Source organism: Pteropus alecto, unplaced genomic scaffold (assembly GCF_000325575.1).
Source record: "Pteropus alecto unplaced genomic scaffold, ASM32557v1 scaffold7, whole genome shotgun sequence".
Taxonomy (NCBI): Eukaryota; Metazoa; Chordata; class Mammalia; order Chiroptera; family Pteropodidae; genus Pteropus; species Pteropus alecto.
The window spans coordinates 60,318,179-60,338,135 of NW_006494614.1; the positions used below are offsets into that span (position 1 = coordinate 60,318,179).

Here is a 19,957-nt window from a genome sequence, read left to right on the forward strand (position 1 = left end):
TGGGTAGGTGGGGCCGGGCTGGAGCGAACCTTGAGCTCATCAATAGGAGACATCTGCTTAAAAAAAAAAAGCGGGGCGGGAGGGGAGGTTAACGCTGAGGTCGGCGCAGCGGAGCCCGCAGCAGCGCCCTCCACCCCCAACTTTCCCCGGCGACTTTTGGCTTCGGAGCAGATGGCGGGGTCGGTGGGGGGACGGAGCGCGGGCGCAGCCGGCCCGACCCACGTGTTACCACACCCATGAAATTTCCCATTGTGGGGGGGGAGCGCGATGCAGGTTCCCCCTCCCCCGCAGCCCCAACCCCTTCACGGCCATCTGATCTTCCCCCTTCACCCCTCCGCTGACGCCTCCACTCGGCTCCCCGAGGAGGCGCCTGGGGTCACCGAGGCCCCCTGTGCGCCCTTCAAACAATCCCCCCGCCCCCAAAGGAAGTGGGGGCGGGGCGGAGAGCGCCGAAGAGACCTTTTTACATGTAAATATGAGAACTGGCCTCCTGGAAAGGCTTTTTTCCCTCCTCATTTTTATTTCTAGAAAGCTTGATGTTGCCAAGACCTGGGGCCTCCTGCTGGACCAGGAGGCCGCCGTATGGTGCTAAAGCGGAGAGAGAGAGAAATAATGTCATCTAGGGAGTGGGCACCCACAAGCCCCTGGAGGAGAAAGCTATATGTTTGCACCGCCGATTGGGCTGTACCCAGGAGGGGGCCTGGAGGGCAGCAGCGAGGTGTCCAGGATCAGAGCCCATGAAGGGATATGAGTTCCAGTCCCAGAGCTGCCACTAGCTCCTTGTCCCTTCAGGCTGTCTCTTGCCCTCTCTCGGCTTCAGTTTTCCCTCTTGTAAAGTGTGCTCTCGGCTTCTCTTCCAGGTGTTGGGGAGTCAAGGAATTGGGGGAGATGTCAGTAAGGCTTTACACCACCCCTAATGCCAGTGGGATGTTTGATCAGTAGCTGGCTGGTCTCTGGGTTCAAATCTTCCTCTGACCCATTAGCTGTGTGGTCTTGGGCAAGTTGCTGAACTTCTCTGAGCCCATAGTTTCCTACATCATAGTAGTACCTGCCTCACATCATAGGCTGCTGTGATGTTAAGGAAGTTATGGGTGTAAAATGCTGGAACACAGTGAGCATGCAATAAATAATAGCTACTCTTAGTACTTTTATTAGCATTCATGACTTGAAGCTGCCCCAGGCTTGGGGGTGAGGGGGAGGGAGAAATCTGGTCTCAGCATCTTCAGGGCTGCCCACCTCTCTGTGTGTATCTGCCTGAGTAGGAGCCTATGTTTTTGCCTCTCACTCCCCATCAGACTGTGAGTCCCCACTTGACATTCCCTTCATTTCTTCATCTCCACAAGGCACCTAACGCATAGTGGGCACTCTGTAAAATTTGTAGAATGAATGCATGAGTGAGTGAATAAATCAACATACCTAACGTGAGGGGTTTTGAGCCTAGCCTGAGGGCCCCCGAAGGGCCACGTGTTTGTATTCTTTCTAGATCCTTGCTCCTCCTTTCCTGATGAAGTGGGAAAGTGGGGAGCAGTGGTCTCCAAGGTGGCAGAAGAGAGAGGGGTGTGCCTTTGCCCTGTCCTATTGGCACCCCGAGGGCCTGCTCCAGGTCCTGAATGGGCAGGTAATAACAGCTGCTGTCCACTGAGGCCCTGCTGAGTGACAGCGCTATCCCAAGCACTGCCCCATTTAATTCTCGTGGGAACCTAGGAGGAGGGGCTGTCATCTCCTTTTACAGATGGGGAATCTGAGGCCTGGAGTAGTTGAGTCACTTGCGCAAGCTCTTGCAGCTTGGAAGAATTCAAACCAAGCCATTGGTTCCAGAGCTTGCATGTCCAGCCACAGCCTCTGAGTGACTGATAACAACTGCCAGAATTCTCAGGGCCTCTTGTAAAAAGTCATTGTGAAAACACAAGGGCCGAGGTCACTGAGCTGTGCCCAGGTCAGCAGGTACTGCCTGTGCTGCCCAGTGTACAGGGAGGCAGATCTGGGAATCAGCCAGTGCAGGCAGCTGCCAGGAGCCACCCAGTGCAGCTACCTGCCTGCCATCCCAGTGGGCCACCTGGGCAGGTATTGGCCTGAGCCTCTGATCCAGGGCCCTGTGATCAGAAGTGCCCTCCCTGTGAGGTGGGGATGACCCAGAGGCCCAGGGTACTACTGGACTGTCCTGACCTCCCTGCTGGCCCCTGAAGGCCCCTGGCCAGGGCTGTCAGGGGTCATTGGCAGCCACTCTGTCTGTGGGCCCCCAGGGGCTGTGCCCTCCCCAGCCCTGCTCCCTCACCCAGCCCTGACCTGGATGGTGATTTATGGAGTGGCAGCAAAAGGCCACTGGCCCTGGGGCCCAGGGACAGGGGTCATGACAGCTAGGAGGCGCCAAGGATGAGGGTAGTAGCCTGCCCTGTGACCCAGGTGGCTGGGGGGACTCGGGGGAGGGGCAACAGCCCCAGCATGGCCTCCCTTGGGCAAGATAAGGCCTTGATTCCTGCCATCTGGCTCTCCCAGCCTGGGAGGTGGGGGTGCCCCCCACTGGCTCAAATGGCTAAGCTGAGGGCAGGGAGACAGATGGTGGTGGGCCTGAGAGATAGAAGGTGGACTTTGTTCAGAGGTACTTGCAGTGGGGACAACACAGTCTCTCTCTTTCCTGCTTTCTCTCCCTCACCCTACACCCCCCCACACCCACACACACGCACGCACCAGGTACTGTGCTGAGGCACTCTGTAATTCTGGGCCTGTATCAGTGGGGGAGGGGGTCTAAAGAGCCTTCAGGTTCAGACTCTCCTGGTGAAGACTCTCCAGCCACAAGCACAGACATGTATGCATACACATGCATGCATAGAGATGCATAGACACACAGATACAGATAAACAGACATGCATGCATCCGCCAGACACTTGTACATGCAGCTATACATAGACACATGCACAGATGCACACACACACACACACACACACACACACACATACGCTCACTCACCCACAGATGTCTCTGCCCTTCAAGGGGCACCCGCCTGCTGACGGTAGATCCCTCCTTCCGGGCTTCAGAGCTGATTCTCTCTCCTGGACAGTTGCCTCCCACCCTGCCCTCTCTCCCCTAGCGAAATCTGTTCCCAGAAAACTGGCCTCTCTCCCCATCCTACCCCTTTACTTTACCAAATTTACCTGTTAATGTCTCATTATCTGTCTTCTTCCTTAGAATGTAAGCCCCCAGCAAACAGTCTTCCCACATCTCGTTCATCAACATGTCCTTGATGCCTGGCACAGGAAATGTTTGTTGAATAAGTGAACAAATGAATGAGTGAATGAATGAATGACTTGGGACAAGTCTGGGATGTAGAGATACCCGAGGCCGTTAGGATTTAGTTAAACCTCCGCTGGGCTGTGGTCTGGAATAAAATCCCAACTCCAGATGATGGCTTAAAGGCCTCGTGTGTTCTGGCCCCTAGCAGCTCTCTCCAGCTGCGTCCCCGCCTTCCATGGGGAGCCCTGCTGGAGCCACCCCGACCGCCTTGCTGCCTCTGGAACATGCAGATCTCATTCCTGCCTTAGGGCTTCTGCACGTGCTGTTCCAGTGGCTTGGCACTTTTCTACCAGCTATGTGCAGTACTCAGTCCTTTCCTTGTTTCAGGCCTCAGCTCAAATATCACCTCCCAGAGAAGCCGCTGCTGACCACCCCTCAAAACAGCTGTGCTGTGGCCCTCTCTGCTGGCTTCGTTTCTCTAGGGCAGTCTTCAGTCACTGTTTACCGTCTGCCTCCCCATCTTAACATCAGCCCCATGCTGGCAGGAACTCTATCATGTTCCCTGCTGCTTTCCCAGCACCTGAAAGAGTGCAGGGTGCTTAGTAGGTGGTCGATAAACGTTTGTTGAATGACTGCACAAAGGGTGGTGTGATCAACTTGTAGGCTGAGTCAGAGCAGCTGATGTGTTGGGAAGCGGGAGATTGAACCCAACTGCAGAGATAAACTGAGGCTGGCGGTGTGCAGTATCTGGTGTCAATGGGTCTTCATCCAGGAGTTTTTGGTCAGGAGAGGAATGTGACATATCTATTCTTCCGGATTTCTTACCTGCCTTGAACCCAGATGGTACCCAGGAGGAGTCCCAGTCAGGCAGCCCATCATGTGAGAATGTCCGCAGCACTCTGCCCGCTTCCTGGGCAGCGGCCACCCTGACAAGGCCCTGAATTAGTGTCCTGGGGCTGCCATAACACATTATTACAAACCTGGTGGCTTAAAACAACAGAAATGGCTTCTCTCTCGGTTCTGGAGCCCAAAAGTCCAAAATCAAGGTGTTGGCAGCATTGGTTCATTCTCCAGGCTCTAGGGGAGGACCCTTCCTGCCTCTTTCAGTCATTGGATTTAAGGCCCACCCTAAATTCAGGATGATCTCATCTCGAAATCCTTTAATTACATTGTTACAGTGCTAGCTTGCAAAGACCGTATATCCTAGTAAGGTTCTTTCTGAGGTTCCAGGTGGATGTTAACTTGGGAGGCACAGTGTTCAGCCCTGTGTAGCCCATTCTCAGCATGCTGCTGCCTGCCACATGTGGGCTCTTGGCACCACCACCCTGCCCACTGAGAAAATCTGATACTTCCACAGATAGTTCCCTATTTGAAGGGAGGAGGGAGTATAACTTCTGTCTCTGGGGGACCAAGGGCAAATCTCCTGGTGTGGTATCCAGCAGGCTGGCCACCTTGAATGAACTCTCAGGTGACCAATGGCTTGATACTCCCTGTCTCCCCTCCACCTGGAAATCTCAGGTCCCACTGTCCCCCACAAAGGCAGGCTAAGCAGCCGTGACCAGACTGTATTGGCAACAGGTTTGGGAGGGGCCTTGAGCATGGTCAAGAGCATGACCTGGGGCATGTGCTGGTTCCAGCTGTGTGACCTGGGGCCAGTTTCTTTATCTCTCTTTGCTGCTCCCCCATCGGTAAAAGAAAGATAGCGATAATATCTTCCTTTTAGCATTGTTGAGGGGATCGAATGAAGAAATGTACATAAAGTGCCTTGATCTGGGTCTGGCCCACAGTAATATTTATATAAGTGCTACCTCTTATTATTATGGGCAAAAAGTACAAACCCTAGAGGCAAATATCCAGGACAGGTGTGGATTACACTTATAATCTAGCTTGGAAGATAAGGCACTGCACACACACACAGACACGCACACACACACTTTCCTCCTCATAGGTGTGGCTGGGACAGTAGGAGCCCTAGCATTTGGAAGACAGTGGGATAGTGTCAGGCTGGATGACCTTGTAGGTGTGGCTGGGACAGTAGGAGCCCTAGCTGGAAGACAGTGGGATAGTGTCAGGCTGGATGACCTTGCCCAGGTTCTCTGACCTCTCTGAGCTTCAGCTTCCTCTGCTGAGGGGGTGATGGTGCCCACTTAGAGCGCCTTGCAATGACCAGAAATAACCTTTTTAGAAGGCCTGGAGCTCCTACAATGAAATGAAGCTTTGAAGGGTGACAGATGAGTTCTAGGGGCTGAGAGGGACAGTCGGGGCAACCGAAAGGGCACAAGTCCCAGGAACTGGAAGGGCTTCATCTGGGATGACCGGAGCCTCAAGTCCTGTAGGGGAGACCAGAGGGGTGGCAAGAAGGATGCTCGATGCCCTTTCCAGATTAGCCCCTCATCCAGCTGGATCCTCGAGGTGTACAATGCAGAGGCTGTTTGTTTTCACAGCTGCCCAGTCTGGTTTATTTGAAGGTAGGACCAGAACAGCTAGGAAACCTGGGTGGGGGAGGGAAGTGTTCTCTTTCTCGGGCTATGACCCAGAGGGCTAAAGTCTTGGCCCCCATGTGCCCCAGCCCTCTGCAGCCTGGGAGGGGTGACTCTTTCAGCCCCTACACACACACACACACACACACACACACGCACACGCACATGCACACGCACACACACACACACGCACACATATGCTACAGCTTGGGACCACCTGTATTGATCGAAAAGCTGCCTCCTCTGGACTCAAACCTGTGGCAGCTGGGAGGGGCTGGAACCAGCCCCTGGCCTCAGGCCTGACCTCCTTGCACTGAGCTGAGGACTCCCTCACCCTCCCTCTAACCGCAACCTCCACATAGGTGCTGAGGCTCTCGTTTCAGATGTGGAAATGGAGGCTCAGAGGAGTCCAGTGCCACCCCCTCCAGTGTCCTGCCTACACCCCTCCTCTGTTTTCTCTCTTCGACCTCTTCTGGGAGTGGAGGTGGGAGGGCAGCCGGGTGTCTTGCTTCCCAGCAGCGAGTCTCGGCCTCCAGTGATCTTGAGGCAGCTTTAATTCTTCGGGCTCCCATCACCGTCACTCGCCAGGAGGCTGCACGGTTGCTGTCTTTTCTGCAAGTCTCGCCCTTGATCTTCTCAGCCTTTATCTTTCAGCCTGAATCAGCAGCGGGGCCCCATGGGGTCCCTCGTTCTGAGCCTCCTGGCACTGAGCGTGGGGTGCCACGTCCACTGACAGCCTCCTGCTGCCCCCTCTACTTCCCAGAGGGTCTCCTCAATGCTGTCTGTTCCCTCCCAGGAGCACCCGCCACAGGGGTAATTAGGGGCTTGACACCAGGCGTGGCCAGCCCTGCTGCTGGCTCGGCAGAGGAGGGAGCGTGCTACCTGCTCCATCAGCCACCAGCTCTGCACACAGAGAGGGGAATGTGAGCACAGAAGGGGTAGACAGAGGACCCTACGTGCCGGTGGCCGCCTTGCACGGCCCCTCACAGGTGCAGGCCCAGATTCTGTTGAGCTAAGCTTTGCATGGCGGGCGGCTGGCAGCGAGCTGCTGAGCCTTCCAAAGGTAGCAGCCATCTGCACTGTGATAAAAAGCCCCAAGGATGATAAATAGACAAGTCGCACTTTTATTGGATTGCAGTTCGGGAGCAGCCACTTTGGGTTTGGCACTGTGTTAACGACAGATTTCTGCTTCCCTTGCAAGGCCTGGCCTCTCGGGGAGAGCGCCAGCAGCAGCCTCTCCTGCTGGGAGGGACAGCTCTCCCTATGCCCTGCCCAGGGTGCTGGCCTGCTCCCCCTTCCTCGCACCCATGCTTCCCCTGTGGGGTTTCTGCTGGGGGCCCATCTCACAGCCCCCTGGGGTTGGGTCGAAGGGTGCGCATCCCAGCTCTGACACCTAATGTCTGTGAGTCTCAGGCCACCTAGCCTCTGTGCTGCGGGTGCCCCATCTGTGAAATGGGCAAATGATGTTGTTTGCTGTACCGACTGGAGAGGTTCCGTGAACACGCAGCATTTGGAACCATGCCTGGCATACATACAGTGAGCGTCATGTAAATATTAGCTGCTGGTATCTGCACCACCATCATCATCATTATTGCTAGCATTATTGCTTCCAGAGAGCATCGCCTGGCCCCAGCATCCCGCTGGGCAGGGAGCTGTGTAAGGTCAGATCAGGGAAGAGGGGCCCCATATCCGGGAGGCCCTGGGCTTCCCCAGGATGCCAAGACCCTGGTTTATTCCTACACTCGTTGTGTAAAGGTGGGAGCTCTGGAGCCAGCGGTCTTGGCTCTGCACTAATCAACTGTGAGACCCATGGGCAGTGGCTACAATTCTCTGTGCCTCGGTTTCCCCAGCTTTCAAGGGGGGATAATAACAGAACTTACCTCACAGCATTTTCGAGAGGCTTAAATGAGATGACCTACTTTTAAGATCCTGGACCCTCGCCGGGCACCTAGTATACATAAGTAAACATTGGCTCTTGTTGGTGTTAGTGCTTCCTCATTTGGACACTGAGATGAGTCCCAAGAAAGGGGCCGGAGTGTGAAGAGGAGAAGGGATGGCCAGGGCCGGGCATGGGCCTCTGTAGACATCCATCCCATAGTCAATTCTCAGCATATCTAGTAGAGGGACATACTGTGTGCCCAGCCTGAGAAACGTGAACAAGGAAGGAAGGAAGGTGACACAGGAGGTGGTGGCCCAGCTCTGTCCTGCTCAGCTTCCTGTGCACTGTTGTACCGGTTAGCTAATCTCTCTGAGCTTTAGTTTCCTCAGCTGTGTCCCCGCAAGGACCCTCCAGGCCTGGCCTCTGCTGTCCCCACCTGACCTTTTTCTCTTTGCTGGAGCCTAGCTTCCTTTGTTATTCACTCCCCCTCCTTCCTCCTCTCCCTCCCCATGCCTGCAGCCCCTTCTAGCCCATTCCTCCACCCCCTCCTACCTCTGTGCAGACTGCCTGTGCTGTGAGCCCACAACCGGGCCTTTCCGTTTTCAGCTCTGACGTGAAGCCGTCTCCCCAGGCACAGACCCTTCGTGGCCTCTCACTCTGGGCTCCCAAGCCAGGCTTGCTTTGCCTGCTCTGTCCCCCGGACATTGGTGGAGGGTGCAGGGGGGCGTGTACAGCCCTCTTCACTCCCTTAGTGGCCCAGGGACCTATGAGAGTCCCTGTTCCCCCTACAAGGATCCTTCCTTCACCAACTGTCAGCTCCAGCCATACTAGGGTCCCAGTGGCCCTGGTGGGAGAGCACAGGACAAGAGAAGGCACCAGAAGGAGACCCACATGAATATGTGGGGGCCAAGACCTGGGGCTCACAAGTTCAGGGTTCACATCCCAGCCTCATCATTTGATCTTGAGCAAGTGACCTCCACAGACCTCAGCTTTCTCATCTGGAAAATGGGGCTGCTTAAAAACAAAAACAAACAAAAAAAAACAGCCACACAGTTATGCTTTGAGGACTCAGGACAGCAAGTAGAGGGCTCAGGACATACGAGCTTCACCATCGTTGGCCAGCCACTTGCCATTTTACTTCTACAGTGATCCACATGAGGTCGGTCCATCTTCCCACTTCCCAGGTGTGATGACCAAGGCTTTGCAGGGCTCAGAGCTCTTTTTAGCATCATACTGGTGCATCAAGGGGCAGAGACTGAATTGAAGCCCCAGACCACAAAGAACTCAGGAGATGCATGGAAGAAATGAGACAAGATTTTAGGTGTGAGGTCCCTTCTTGGGCACAGCTTTAAAGTTATCTGTGCCCGGCCAGTACCCAGCCTTGTTGGCGAAGATGCAGAGAAGTTAAGCCAGTGACCTGGTGTCACACAGCTCTCACTGCCGGTCCAACATGCTCTCTCGTGATGGGGGGACTCAGTGGGCAGCTTCTCATTCCTTGGGGCCTGCTGTCTCAGTGTTGGGGACATAAGTGCAAATCTTAATGTTGGAGGGAGAAGCACAGCTGGCAGGGAAGGGCAGGGCACCCTGATGGCTGGCAAGGGTGACTGAAGCGTGGCTCCCCCTTCTGCAGCCAGCCTGGGCTCCTTCACTAGTCCCTCGCCCATCGCCTGCCTTGGAAAAGAGTGTGCAGACATCGGGGGCCAGATAAAAATCATCCAAGGCTGAGCGTCTCAGCCTCACTGTGCGTTATACCTTGGCCCAGCCTCAGGGATCCTGCAGCAGGCTTCCAGATCTTTCCACAAGCTTTCCAGATGATTCTAATGTGCGGCCAGGGTGGAGAAACCCTGGTCCTCAGGGCCTGTGCTCTTTAAATAACTGTCACGTATTGAATGGTGGCATTTCAAAGGCACAGAAAGGCCACCTGCGAGGGAAGAAGGAAGCATTTATTGAGTACCTACTGTGTACCCAGTGATGCTCCAGACACCTGACACATGTGTGCATATTATCCCAGTGAAGTGGACGTGAGACTCAGAGAAACAAGGTGGGACCCCAAGGGGAAGATGTGCCCCTTACCTTCTGAAGAGAGTGAGGCCCAGCCATGTGGCCGCTCCTTTCCCTCTTGCTCACTGATCTGGCCCTTCTTCCATCCACTGAGTTAATGCAACCTGGCAGGGAGCAGAGTGGGGGAGGGCTCGGGGGGCACCGTTGGCAGCCTGCCCCATGCCGCCCACACCCTGCCCCTGCAACTCCGGGCAGGAAACCACCAACGTGCTTATGAAGGAGGCAGGCGCAGCTGCTGTTAACAGGTGAGCGCTTCCCTAGCTGCGCCTCTCCCAGGGCCTCCTGGAGAAATCCGTAATGAAGTGCAGCTGTGAACTCCGGTTTTGGGTCAGAAAGGCAATTTCTCATCTCTTTCCGCAGCAATTGAGTCGAAAATCCGGGAGCTGTTTGCCTCTCCGATGCCTCCAGCCCTCAGCCCTCACCCGCCAGAGCCGAGGCTTAGGAGGCGGGCAGCGATATTGCTGCTGTCAGAGGCAGGTGGCCCGGGCGGGAGGGAGCAGGCTGGAAACCAAGCCCCGAGGGGCCCCAGGGGGCCTGCGAGGTGGGAGAGGGGAGCAGCTGGCCGGGGTGCTCTGGGAGATCGGAAGGCTGTTTTTTCCTTCGTTTTAATTGGTCTTTGTGACTCTAATGGCAGGCCCGATTCACCTAGTGGCAGCGCGTTGGCTCGGGGCTCCTGCCGTGCACCACATCTGAGGCATTCAGAAGGCGCCAGGCAGCTGTTCCCTGCCTAACCGACTTTTCTGGATGGTGCTGGGCCTAGAAGGGCCTGGATAAACAAAGCCAGGGGTGGCCGGGAAACCTGAGGGCCCTCAGTGGGACAGCACCCTGGGCGTGGGGAGAGCCCTAGGTTCCAGATCAGGCCCTATCAAGTCACCTTTGGCCTCAGAGTCACCTGAGAAGCCAGTTTCCGTAAGGTCCAGATGACAGGAGGAATGTTTGCCAAGTAAGATTGATTGGAAATGTGAGCCCAGTGGCGACTCCTCTTCTGCCGTTGGGGAGCAAGGCTCATGAAACCCAATTGCCTTGTTTTCTGTTTGGCAAAGATCCTCTCAGTGAATGGTGAGTGCCTTTGAGGAGGCAGCAAAGCGTAGTGGTTGCGGGTGGGGGCTTTGGGGGCCGGCATACCTGGCTTTGCATCGCTGCTGTGTGACCTTGGAGAGATGGCTTAACTTCTCTGATCCTGCCTCCTGTGAAATGTAGGCGTTGGATTTGAAGAGCCACTTTGAGAATTTCATGATGAAAACAACACTGACAATAATAATACTTTGGAAATACAAAAACCCACGTCACCTCTGGCAGACAAATCACCAGTAGCCCCTTTCTGGCCACGCTCCTCACCAAGGCTCCCAGCGTGGTCCACTGAGGGACAGCAGAGTCTCAGCCCCAGCGCCTTTCTCCCCCTAGTCCCTTTGTATAGAATCTGAACTGCACAGCTGTACCTAGCCACTCTGTCACAGGTTCACTTTGTAGCCAACTCTATTGTAGGCTCCTTAAGACTTGAAAAATCAGGTTTATCAAAATATAACTTACATGCAACAACATTCACCCTTTTTAAGTGTACTGTTTGGTTCGTTTTCACTACCACCACGATCAAGATATAAAACTTTTCCCCCCAACCCGGAAAATTCCATCCTATCCCTTTGCAGTCATTCCCCTCCCTGTGCCCCTGGCTCCTGTAACCACAGATCTGTTTTCTGTCCCTGTAGCAGCTTTGCTAGAATGTCATAGAGGTGGAAGCATTCAGTGTGAAGACTTCCGTGTCTGGCTTCCTTCTCTGAGCGCACTGTTGTTGAGATCTACCCAGTGGGTGTTCGTACGTTGGGTGCCGAGTGGTGTCTTGTCTTGTGGATGTGTTACAATTGGTTTGTCCATTTGCCCGTCAATGGACACTGGGGCATTTACTTTGTGTGTTTAATTCTTCCACAACTGGCTCAGGCTGCTGTAACAAAATACCATAGACCTGGGGGCTTAAAAGAACAGATTTTTATTTCTCCCAGTTCTGGAGGCTGGAAGTATGAGATCAGGGTGCCGGCAGATTTGGTGTCTGGTGAGGGCCAGCTTCCTGGTTCGCAGATGGCCGCCTTTTCGCTGTATCCTCACGTGACTTCTTGGTGCGCTGGCAGAGGGAACATTCTCGTGTCTCTTTTGCCCCTACAAGTACTGATCCCATCATAGGGGACCCACCCTCATGGCCTCATCTAACCCAAATTACCTCCCAAAGTCCCCACCTCCAAATACCATTGCACTGGGGGTTAGGGCTTCAACAGATGAATTTGGGGGCACACAAATGTGGTTCAGTCAACAACAGCACCATAACACTGTCCTGAAGTCTGTGGCATCATTATCTCCTCTGACCGATGCCCAGAGCCATGCCACCAGGCTCCTCCCCACAGGCCTCGAAGCCTGAGAAGCCCCCCTTAGCTGCCCTCCTTCCCTTTCCGGTTCCCAGAGAGACCAGGGCCCATATGCCTGCAGTAAGAAGTGTCCTCACCCCAGGGACCTGTCTCCCAGCGTCAGGTCCAGCCTTGGTTGGAGATGCCCCTTTGTCCCTGCTGGAGACCTGTGGCCAGTGCGAATAATTGGATTTTAATAAAACGGATGGGCGTGCGGAAGCAGTCCGCCACTGTGGCCTGCGCTGAGGCCCTGCAATTAAACCGATTATGTCTTGAGAGTCAAGCTGTCTGACTCTGCATCCCTAATTCGGTGGTGCTTGCCGGCCCTGCCAGCATGGTTGTTTATTTATTTACCCAATTTTCATGAGCCGGGACACGCTGGGGGCTGGGTAATTAATGTGGGGTGGTGAGCCCACTCCAGCCCCCACCTCTCCCTCCCTTCCTGAGCTCAGGGAGTCACAGGGAGACTTTGCAAATGCTGACATCAGGCTGCCCCTTCCCCTAGGGTTTTGATGTAGTTGATTTGGGATGGTGGCCAGGCCACTGGGATTTTTCGAAGCTCCTCCAGGGTGAATGTGACTGGTAGCCCCTGACCTAAAGGAAAAGGATTTTTCTGGAAGCCCAAATTGGGTGCTGCCTTCTTCCTTGGACTCATCTGGACTCTTGGGGGTACGGGCTATTCCGCGTGGAGGCCTGAGGTCATGTCCCCCTCATGGGTCCGTGGAATCCTGGAGAAGCCTCTGAGCCCAGGAACCCTCAATGTAGACGTTGCCAGAGAGAAACATCAGGTGGGCGGGACTCTGGGTGTCCCGTGTTCGGGGCAGCGTGTTACGTTTTCTCTCCCCTGTTTATTTTCCCAAACATTTATTGAGCGCCTCCTTTCTGCCAGGCATCCTGTTGGTACTGGGTGGGTAGAGACTCCTGCATGGGGGCGGCTGGGTGCCTCCACCCCCACCGTGTGGGTACCAGGGGTCTTGGCTGGAGAACTTGGCCTTCTCTGGGAGTGTGTTTTGGCAACAGTTACCCCGCCTTGTCTGTGTGTTTGAGGTGCTCCAACGCTGTGGGCTCACCGCTGGGCAGACTAGCCAGGATGCAGACCCAGGACCTCGGACGAGGCACAGACCTCCTGAGCCTGGGTTCCCCTCTGTTAGATGGAGGTCACAGGTGACCATCGAAAAAGTAGCCCTTCTGGTTCTTGAATTGGACGAAGGTTCTGGATTTTGGCATCAGCACAGCCGATGACGATGTGAAGGGAAGCCGTTTGGGGAGCTCTGCAGTAAAATCACCCAGGGGCTTGGGGACCCCGGGCAGCTTGCCCAGCCCTCTGCACGCCCCCCTTTTCCGCGGTCCCTCTCAGAGGCTGCGCAGACCACTCCATGAGCAAACATACGCATGAAGGCTCAGCCCTGAGTGCGCAGTACATAAGCGCCAGGTGTTTGATAATGATGATTAATTGAGAAAGGGGAGGTTGCAAGTAGGCTGTGAGCCAGCTTTGCAACGACAGGAGCTGTGGGGCTGTTTGGTGAGGACTGTGCCCGAAGCTCAGGTGTGGTGGAGACCTCTCTAATTAGGGTGAAGTCAATGCGTGGAGGTGGGGCAGGTCCTGTCAGATGGTGACCCTGGGGCTAAGGGTGGCTCCTGGATCCCCAGATGCTGAACGCTGCGATTGGCTTGTGTCCCTTACTGCCAGGAGGCAGGCCCCCGAGGCTGGGCTCAGAGGGGGCCACACCTGGCCTGGGATTCAGAGCCTGGAGGTGCAGAAAAGGGGTAGCCCTTGCCTTTCGTGTGAGTGACCCAGCCTAGTCCTTTTCCCGCTCCATGCCTCATTTCCTCATCTGCAAAACGAAGTTGTACCCCACCCCAATCTGGGAAGAAGCCCCCAGCTGCACGTCTGGTGCCCCTCAGAGCCTCTCTGTAGCTGCCTCAGTCCCGCAGATGCTCCTGGCCCCTCGTCCTGAGCCTGGAAGCCCTCATATCAGCTAGTGCCTGTTTTCTATCCCAGGCCAACGTGGCCTTCCCTCCCAGGGTCCGGCACATGCACGCAGACCCCCGTGGGTCATGCACCTTGCAAACGTGCATGAACTCGTGTCATCCTCACTGTAACCCATCTAGGAGGCGCTCAAAGTGTTCCCACTTTCCAGTTGAGGAAACCGAGGCTCAGGGAGGCTCATGACTTGCCTGAGGATACATGGTTGTTATGTAACAGAGCTGGGATTTGAACCTCGGCTCAGCCTAGCTTGGTCCAGAGTAGACATTGAGTTAACACAGTCCCGCTGAGAAGAGGGTCCCCGAAGGGCAGGACAGTATTTTGGTAGATCTTTGTGCCGGACCTGTGGTGTAGCAGGCGTGAGGTGCAGCGTCTGCCATCGGCAGTCCCTCTGTCTGGTCTTGGGGACTGATGGAGCTGAGGCACCAGGCCTGGATGAGGTGGAGTCAGAGAGAGAGGGAGGGGCTGCGAGAGGATAGGCTTGGAGGTGAGGCCTACTGATCCTGCTTATTCCGGAGCAGAGCCTCTCAGTTTATGCCCTAGAATCTCCAGACTTCTTGTACCTCCAGCAGCACACAGACCATCATTTCGGCCCACCTCACAAAGTAAAGGTCAGTGTGGTAGGGACCAGGACCCACTGCGGGACCTCGTGGACAGAGGAGACCGTTTTTCTGCTTGTATGTGTGTATGACAAGACTCCAGGCAGCTAAGTGGTATTTAAAGAAGATGAATCTAGCATCTGAGGTGGGGAAAATCTCAGCAGAGTGAGCACCTGCTAGGAGGCTGTTGTAGGAACACGGGCCCTGAGGGGAGACCTGGCCCTTCCCCAGGGGTGACCATGCCATTCCACAGTTCACCACGTGAGGACAGAAACAGGCCTTTCTTTACTGAATCACAATGAACCACTTCCGGGGAGGTGGTGCCCAAAGCAGCTGACTGGCCAGGGGTGTCTGCAGCTTCCTCTCCAGAAGACTTTGCTAGTTGGGCTGGAAGATGTCTTCTGATAAATGAGCCTCAGAAGTCCATGTCCTAGGCTGGCCGCCAACCCAGGATGGCTGAGTCGATGAGCCTGCCGGCTCCTGCCTCCCCTGCTTTTCTCTGACCCCAAAGGAAAGGGCAGCTGAATTTGCCCCTGGGCCACTTGGATTGTGTAACCAACAGCCAGATAGGGATGGGGAGAGGAGAAGGAGAGAGGCCCTGTCAGGCTCGTCTGGAAAAGGTCAAGACCCCAGAGCAGGCAGGACAAGGGGTGGGAGGAAGAGAGGGGAGAGTGTGCATCTCCATCGGGAGCCAGGAAGCTGGGGGCAGACGGCCTCCCCTGAGAAACCTGGACTATAGCTGCCAGCGTGGCCACAAATCCCAGGAATTTGGCAGCTGCTGCAGAAAGGCCGTCTCTGACCTCAACGAGGATACAGGTCATCTTGGGTTTCTCTCCTGTCTGTTAGAGGGTCAGCACAGCAGACCTCGCTGTCTCCTTCACAGCGATGAAATGTGTCATCGCCCCAGGACCTGCCAGTTGCTATGCTCTTGGCATGTGGGGAGCAAGATGAGGGGTGGGCTCCTTCTAGGACCTCAGGCCACCTGCACGTGGGCTTCCCTTCTGTCTGGAGTGAGTAGGCCACCAAGATCCTCAGGCCCCAGGAATGAGACTGAGTGATTCTGTCTCAGCCCCCAGACATCCAGCTTCAGCATCGTTGGGCAGAGGGACAGATATGGGGGCCAAGGGAGCTTCCAGGAGCACCTGACTCTGAAGAACATGATCCAAGGCTTGGTGCTGCCCCCTGGTTTCCCAAGAACAACAATAATAGCAACTAACGTTTATGAAGAGCTCATTGTGTAGTGAGCCCTTTCTAAGCATTGCCCCATTCCTCCCATGACAGAGGGCTGTACTATTGACCCCATTGTACAGATGAGTAGACTGAAGCTGTGCACTCTGCCTCCTGTCTCCAGAGCCTGGTGGTGACCATTTTTAGTTCTTTGTTCTCAGGCCCTGAGGGACTCTGGAAAGTTCCATTTACTGCTGCTGTATGTGACACCATGGCTTTCTGCTAGCTTGGTGGTTTCTGATGGTACCTGTACTCATTCAACCTTAAAGTGTGGCATTGGGGCCAAGTCAGATCGAATATACCCAGGGTGACAACCCTGCCTACCCCAAACAGTGCCCCTGGTTCCCTCCTGTGTCCTGCCTCCACTTGCTCCCAGGAACAGGTGGGTGTCAATCATTTACCCCTTCTCACGATTTTAAGTCTGTGTTCTTCCTGGGAGGCTGCATTTCCAGTCTGCTCTCGGTGTGGGAGGGAAAACTATCCCAGGAAAGGGATTCGAAACTAGGAGAGCAGGATTTGGGAAGCAGCAGGCTTTCCCTAGCAGAGCCACCAGCAGCCGCCCATACAGGTGTTTTGCGCAAATTAGAAGGTGCCTTTTACTCCAGGCAGATATAACCTATGCCCAGGTGTGTGTCGATGAGCAGAGCGAGGGCTGGGTTTCAGCTCCTTCTTACCATTTCATCCAGGTGCTCTTGTGCGGTGGACGACTTAGACAACTGTACTTGGCAGCCCTGCTTCCAGGGCTCCTGTTGGCTCCCATCGCCACCACCCCCAGTTGGTTGCTAGGGGCTCAGAGCACAAACCCAACACCATTCAGATGTCCTTTCACCCTGGGAAGATCAGGATGCGTATCTCCACTGCCCTGCTTGATGTCTGTTGCTCATGTGCTTAGTGGGGCTTGACTGAGATCTGTTAACTCATGCCAGGGGGAGGTTTAGAGGTGGAAGGACTCTAAGAGATCATTTAGCCCAGTGCCCATTGTATAGACGAGAAAAATAAGGCCTTGCAAGTTAGTGTGGCTTGAGCAAGTCATTGTGAAGACTTTGTTTCTCCTCTCTAGTTCCTTTCTCTCTTGTCTTGAGCCTTTGCTGTGTGCAGGGCTGAACAAGTATTCACCCCCTCCTTTACAGCTGAAGGTGCTGAAGCCCAGGGCAGCTGGACACTTCACCCAAGCTCACCCAGTGAGTTAACAGCCCTCCTTAGGCCGAGCTTTCTCTGTCTGTTCCCACCAGCAGCAGACCCCAGAGTGCCCTGGGATCAGCTCTCTTCCTGTGGGATGAAGAAGAGGGGACCCCAAGACCTCACAGGATACACCTTCACCCAGTTTCTGGCCTTGCGGCTGGCTTTCCTCATGTCTGCTCTGCATGGGATAATCAAGTCACCCCTCTTGCCATCAGGAAGAAGATGGAGGGTTGCTGCTGGCACTGCTGGGAGTTCTGCCCAACCTGGGGGAAGAACCAGGCCACACTCTGCCTGCCTCCCAGCCCATGTCCCTGGACCAGATAAATTATTCCCCCACAGCTACTCTAGCCTGAAATATCAAGTGTGTTCAAGGTCAAAGGGCCTGGCCTGGGGAGACCATGTATCCCTAAGCCTTATAGTAGCTGTGCTTAGCTCCAGCTGTACTGGGACCACCTGTATTCTAGAAATACTGTATTCTAGATAAATTGATTCTTGGGCCCCATTGCCAGAGATTTTGATATGACTGGTCCAGGGTTGGGGCCCATGGAGAGTTTTAAAACTCCCCAGGTGATTGGCATGTCCAGCAGAGATGAGAATCATTTTCACACTGACACCCATGCCCATGGGAGGGACACCTGACGATTTGGACGTGGAACCGGTTTGCTTGATAATCTGCCTGGATAATGGGCAAAGAAAACTCTTGGTAAAATGCAGTGTAGTTTATATAAAGTCCAGCGCTTAATTTCAAAAAGTAAACTGACAGAAGATGGGTACTTGGTAGGAGGTGAAGGAGGCCTTGGCTGCTCCGAGACTGGCAGGAGCCAGCAGTGACCTCTCTCGAGGCATTAAGAAATGGGAGGGAGGGAGGCAGGTAAAGATGCAGTGCACACACACATGCAGGCATGGTCCTGCGGCCGGGACTTTAATAAGGATGTTGACAAACCGAGGCACATTCCAGAACCTGGGACTGATGGAGAATGAGCTGAGGAATTCAAGGGTGGGCATGGGGTGAGATTCTGCTGGAGCAGAGCAGACTCCAGGGACTGCGAAAGTGGGCTGCAAGTATCGGGGCCCTGATGACAGATGGGGAGGGGCTTGGCCCAGGGGGTAGAAGATTTCAGCTCAACACAAGGAGGAAATTCTATCCCAGCAGTCCCAGCCCAGTGCTAACCTCCAGAGTGGGAGGGAGACCCAGCCAGTCCCAGGGAGCATGTTTGGGGCAAGCACTGAGCTAGGCTCCCATCCAATAGTATTTCCAGCCACCTTTGCCTGAGCCCGGGACTGATGGAGAATGAGACTGGCTTAGCCTAGGTTCCTCCACCTGGGCACTGCTGACATTTAGAGTTGGATGGTTCCTTGTGGTGGGGCCTTCCTGTGCATTGCAGGGTATTGAGCAGCATCCCTGGCTTCCACACACTAGATAGTAGCACTCTCCATCATTATGACAATCAGAAATATCTGTAGATCTTGCCAAATCTGTCCTGGGGAGCAGAACCGCCGCCCTACCCCACTGAGAACCACTGACTTGGAACAATGGCCCTCTACTCTGGCTGCACAGAGGGAGCCCCTGGCCGCTTTAGAAAATACTGATGCTGCCTGGGTCTGCGCCCAGAAGTGTGATATCATTGCTCTGGGTGAGGCCCAGACAACCTGGGGTTAAACTGCCCCAGGTGATTCTAATATGCTGTTCCGTTGAGCCCCCCTGGGGAAGACTGTTTCTCAAACTTGAGGCATCATAAGAATCACCTGGGTGGTGGCTCTAACCCGTCTTGATTTAATTAGAATCACCTGGAATTCTCAGACGTGGGCAAGTGTGGGAAAGGCCGCTGCGTTTCCATAAGCCCCTTGCAGAGAGCGAGGCTCCAGGGTTCTGAGCTGAGAGGCCTGGCTAGCCTGTCTGGCTGGGACCTCAAGTACCTCCTGCTGAGTTTCCTCCCCCTCTGCCCTCCCTTCCAGCTCTCTGCATCCCAGGGTTGGGCCTCTCCTCACCTCCCCCACCTTCTCCTCCCCGGTGACTTTATCCCAGCCCCCGCCCTCCGCCAGCTCCTGTGAGCCCGCCAGCAGCCGGCCCCCTCCTCTTTTCCTCCCAGCCGGTGGCTCTCAGCGCGGGCTTGATTTAGTAGGCGTTGGAGGAGAAAGGCAGCTTGAAGAGTCACTAAGAGCCTCGATGCTAGCCAGCACTTATCTGGATAGGAGAGGCCGGCAGCCCCGGGAGGGAGCCGGGGTGTAAGGAGAGACACACCTCTCCACCAGAGGGAGAAGGGCCTTGGCAAACCTGCCGTCGTCACAGCCCTCTGCAGGGTTATTGGTACCGTGAGCTACCAGCAACCTCCACCCCTAGCACGCAGCGTCCGGGCTGCCTCTCCCTGCCACACCCGGATGAGGCAGAGAAGAGGGGGTGAGGGGAGGAGTAGGGGGTACCCCTACAGTCACCTCCTGCGGGTGGGGTACAGCTCCTTGCAGCACTAAGGCAGGAAACTCAGAGACCTCTGGGTAAGGACAGACGTCAGGTGGGCTCCTTGGGGGGGTGTCCTGTGGCTCCTGTATGGCTATTGGGGGCGCAGGGAAAGGGCCCCCACCTGGCTTCGCTACTCCCCCCACCCCAGCCTTTTGGTTGTTTGCCTATCCCCCTCTCCTGGTACCCGTCTCCCTCCTTCTCCCTAATGAAAAATACAAAAGGAAAATGCGCCAGTGCCCAGGTCTGGGGAGCCCCAGCCCGCAGGATGGAGAAATGAAAAGCGGCCCCAATTAGAGGCTTTGGTTCTGCAAACTTGATGCTCGGCACTTGAACTGTCAACGGTGGAGCCTTAATTAGCAGCGGCGGGGGAGAGGTCAGGAACAACTCAGCAGTCTTGACAAGCGCGTTATCAAGTGCAGGGGAGCGGGGGCTGCCCGGGCCGCGGGCGGGGCGCGGGGGA

General features: G+C 55.1%; 1 protein-coding gene and 1 long non-coding RNA gene across 6 annotated transcripts in view; both read left to right on the forward strand.

The window, feature by feature from the left end:
- GSE1 (Gse1 coiled-coil protein) overlaps positions 1-19,957 on the forward strand; it is a 416,570-nt gene that overhangs the window by 206,909 nt on the left and 189,704 nt on the right. The gene's annotated exons all lie outside the window — the stretch shown is intronic.
- LOC112474581 overlaps positions 18,266-19,957 on the forward strand; it is a 13,327-nt gene continuing 11,635 nt past the window's right edge. For both annotated transcript variants that reach the window (XR_003044422.1, XR_003044423.1), the window contains exon 1: positions 18,266-19,870. This is a non-coding gene — a long non-coding RNA (uncharacterized LOC112474581). The remainder of the gene's footprint in view (positions 19,871-19,957) is intronic.